The 4,418-nt window shown below is 35.2% G+C and overlaps 1 pseudogene; it reads left to right on the top strand.

The window, feature by feature from the left end:
* Nucleotides 1-11: 11 nt before the first annotated feature.
* LOC111381560 lies at nt 12-4,394 on the top strand (annotated as a pseudogene).
* The last annotated feature ends 24 nt before the right edge of the window (nt 4,395-4,418 follow it).

Raw genomic sequence — 4,418 nt, 5'->3', positions numbered from 1 at the left:
ATACCTTTGGGACCCAAGAATATATCTTCAATACCTATCATGTGTGATAATCAAACTACATTAGTAAAGACATACAATGAGGTATATAACGAAAAGTTTATACATATGAGTCTTAGACATGACTACATAAGGAAATTAATCAAGAATGAAATAATTTTCCTAAATTATGTTAAGTCAATCGAGAATTTAGCGGATCCTTTAACTAAAGCTCTAATTAGAGATTTGATAACATCTACTTCGAGTAGGATGTGGTTGAAACTCTTGAACTGAAAGGTCCACCAATGATGGCAACCCGACCTATTATTACTTGACAAGTAATTCACGGGTTCAAAGGGTAACAACAAATCATTCAATATGTGAATAGTTTCAGCATTATTAAATTCGCGATAACTCTATCCTAATTAAATAAACAAGTAATCCACGGGTTCAAAGGGTAACAACAAGTCATTCAATATGTGAATAGTTTCAACATTATTAAATTTGCGATAACTCTATCCTAATTAAATAATACTAGTTGTTACTGAAATGAAGGTTGAGGTTTAAGCTCTTCATGAAGTTCAATACTAAATATAAGTATCTCTAAAAGTAACAAAGATACTGGAAGAACTCACCTAAATGAACTTTGAGGTGATGTACCATCAATAGAGAGTTACAGTTTCTTTCTTAAAAATTTGGTGAAAAGGATAAGCGCAAGACTATATTAGTACTAAGCGAGATTGAGGAATTTAAGAATGCATGATACTTGTGTGAGTGTTCTTACCGGTATTGTCACATGGAATAATTAGTTTAAAGCTTCAATGCTATATTTTTGTTTTGTTTGAATTATCCTATGATTAGATTTAAATTGAAAGATATCTAATCCTTATCATGAGTAATATTGTTCAAAAATCAATAAAACGTGTATGGAATAAAAAATGAGATCGAAGCCAAATATTTTGTTCTATGCTACCGCATAGGCCATAAAGGCGTGCGGTCACATGGTCATTTGTAGGGCTTTAGGCCCTGCCTTTAGACAAACCATGCTGTTACATAGGTTTGTTCTATGCAACTACATAGAGCACTTTTGGTAGCCGTTAGAACCGATTTTTGTTTAAGTTTTGGTGGCTTTTTGGAGGATGTCTTGCATCTATTCGTGAAGTTTTGGCACCAATTCGTGAAGTATTAATTGAGGCTTATAAATAAATGATCAATCATCAAAGCAAAAGAGGTTAGAATCATTTGAGAAAACTATAAGCTTATAAAAGATCATTCCACAAAAAGATAAAAATATCCTTCTATATCATACTCAAAATTCTTGGTCTTGTGTTCTTAAGTTTTGGAGGATTTACTAAGTGTTTAAGTGTTAAATCCTTTACAAAACTTGATAAATCATGCAAACCATTTGCTAAAATCCCTTTAAGCATCAAATTCAATCTGAGAGGGGTCAAATATTATTTGAGGACAACGATTACGTGTTTAAGCCTTCATTTTCTATCTCTTCTTCTTGTTCTTTGTTTCTTTTCCATTTTCTAGCGTGCAAACAATATTTTTTTAACACATATAAGAGCTTAAGTCATTCCTCTTAACAATGTTGACTTTTTAAGATGGAACTCTAAGTCTTAATACCCATAAGTAGGATTGCTACAGCAGTTAGCTACATTGAGCCATTCTTATGCTAACCTGTGGAGGCAAGGTAGCATGCTCAAACAGTGTCAGACACAGATATCTTCTGGCCGAAGAATAATTTGTACATGAGTGCTCAGGATGGGTATGTTTTCTTGACCTCTTCGGAAGGGATTTTTTGGTAGTTGAGTGCACTGTATTGGCAGTTCTATTCACCCACCGTTCCAATGGCACCATTTGCTGATTCTTTGGGTCCTGAGTTTAGAAAATTGTGGCTTTGCACTGTTCATCAAACACTAGAAAAGGCAGGTCCAGCATTCATAAAATGGGGCCAGTGGGCAGCCACACGCCCAGATCTCTTTCCTAGAGACTTGTGCATTGAAATTGCAAAGCTTCAAATAGAAGCACCTGAACATAGCTTTGACTACACTAAAAGGACTATTGAAAGAGCATTTGGTTGTAAAATTTTGAAAATTTTGATGACTTTGAGTACGAACCTGTGGCATCTGGGAGCATCACTCAAGTGCGTTGAGCTTCTTTGAGGTATTGATACCTAGGTCGTCAGATCAAACCAATACTTGTTGCACTGAAGGTGAGAGATTCAGGACTTGGTGAGTCAATGAAAAGAGATATCGAAATAATTAATATAATAGCAAAAATTTTTAAATTGCATTCCTACATTGTAATGGTTAAGATTGGATGAGTGTCTCCAGCAGTTTCCGGTTTTATGATGTCTCAAGCTGATCTTGCACGAGAAGCTGCCCATTTGAGTTGCGTCATATATAATTTTCGCAGTTCAAATGACATTTCTTTCTCAAATCCGGTATGCCCGCTAGTACATCCTGCCGTTCGTGGAAACTTTTGAGCACGGTGACAGTGTTTCGCATTATGTTGAAGAGCCCCATGGAAATGAACAAATCAAAAGTGCTCTTGCAGACATTGGAACCAATGTACTACTGAAGATGCTCCTGGTAACACATTAATCTTTTTCTTTTTTTGGTTTATGCCTTCAATGTTTCTTTTGCCTTGCGAATTGGTAATAACAATCACAACAATTTCCTTTTACTTCTTCATATGGTGTATTATGGTAGAAATGATCGATTTTATTTTTTTATTTTTCATGTGATGAAAATTGCTATTGCAGCTTCACTGATTATAGCAATTTGAATTAGCTGCAGCAATTTTTTTTCCTTCATCATGTTAAAAATTTCTTATGGCATTTGAAAAGCTGCCAAGGCTACGCCTTGAGGCGCATCTCTCTTGAAGCCTTCTTTGAGCACTTCGAGATAGTTTACAGGGTATTAAGCATGTTTCTCTATCTTTATATTCTTTTTGAACTATTTTATTGATTTGTATTTAGGATTATTCCAACCTTACAGAGGTAAAATGTCCTGGCTCCCAGTTGAGCCTTTCTCATTGTTGCTGCACTCAACAACTCAGTTGAACTGCCTGGAATTTTCTGTTTGCAGAGTAGTTTCATTTCACAGCATGTCTTTTTATATAATACAGTGATATGCAGTTCATAAGATGCCGCTTCCTTCCTTTTCTTGTTATTATGTAGATTCATCACTTAGAGAATACGAATAACTTAGATATTCATCTGATGAAGAATAAATGATTTCCGTCTGCTTGATGCATTAGGTTGTGTTTTGCAGTAACAAGATTGAATATATTATTAGGGGTTAAGCTCTCGACTTGTAAACTATTTTTTGCAGGAACGCGGAGAGGATACTCAACTTGTGTGAACAAAATGTTTAATGCTCAATCAGGGCTTTGATTTAATGCCACTTGGAGATCATTTCCAATGATTTTGCATTTATTTAGTTAGCATTTTAGGAGTGCCGCAGCATACTCTTCACTGTTTGACCAATAATTGAAAAATAAATACCTCTGCTAGAATGAGATGACGGTATTCCCATGAAAAACTATGGATTTTTACCTGTTTTCTTAGATATTTTTCCTTCTTTCTTTTACTTGTGAGGTGGACAATTTCATTCATGCTGACACGCATCCTGGAAATATCCTTGTTCGTGTAGCACAGAGCAAGCCTTCTCGTAAGCGGCTCTTCAAATCAAAGCCTCAGGTTGTATTCCTTGGTGTAGGCACGATTGCTGAACTTTGTAAGAATGATAGGATGAATTTAGTAGACGTCTTTAAGACTATTGCTTGTACAGATGGTGAAACTGCAGCAGGGTGCAAGCTAAGATTGTCAAAGACACAGAACTGCCGAAAGCCAGAGGCCTTCATTCAAGTGAATTTCGTCCACATCCACATGTTTAAGAAACAGATAAAGATTGTAAAATACGCAGTCGAGCCTAGGAGTCATTTCTGCTTTGCAATTTTGCTATGCTCTTTGCGAAGTTTTTGTTATTCATTTTGATATCTTTGCTTTAACAGGAAGTGAGAGTCATTTGATTTTTGGGGGACTGCAGAAGGTGATTTGGTCCATCCTGATGAGTGCTTACAGCAGTTACTTGAGCAAATTATGCATCATAAAGTAAACATTGATGGCAATGTTTGCATTGAGATGGTGACAAGTCTGGTTCTTGAGGTATTCTTCTCTGAATTTTTTAGCAATTCTGAATAACAATATTGGTGGAAAGAAAATTCAAGAACTAGTGTTTACTTATCTTTTGACCATGGTCGAGAAAAGAAAAGTTTATTTCTCTACCACGGTCGAGATTCTTAAAAATAGAAACACTTCATGGTAATTCCTAAAAAAAGAAATGATAAACAGTATAAAAATAGTTTAACCTTGTGAATATAAGCTACCAAAAAGCAAATTTTGAGAATTTTTTTTTTTTTTTTTTTTTTTA

The sequence above is a fragment of the Olea europaea genome, unplaced genomic scaffold (genome assembly GCF_002742605.1).
Source record: "Olea europaea var. sylvestris unplaced genomic scaffold, O_europaea_v1 scaffold2333, whole genome shotgun sequence".
NCBI lineage: Eukaryota > Viridiplantae > Streptophyta > Magnoliopsida > Lamiales > Oleaceae > Olea > Olea europaea.
This window is presented reverse-complemented; position numbering and strand designations above follow the sequence as displayed.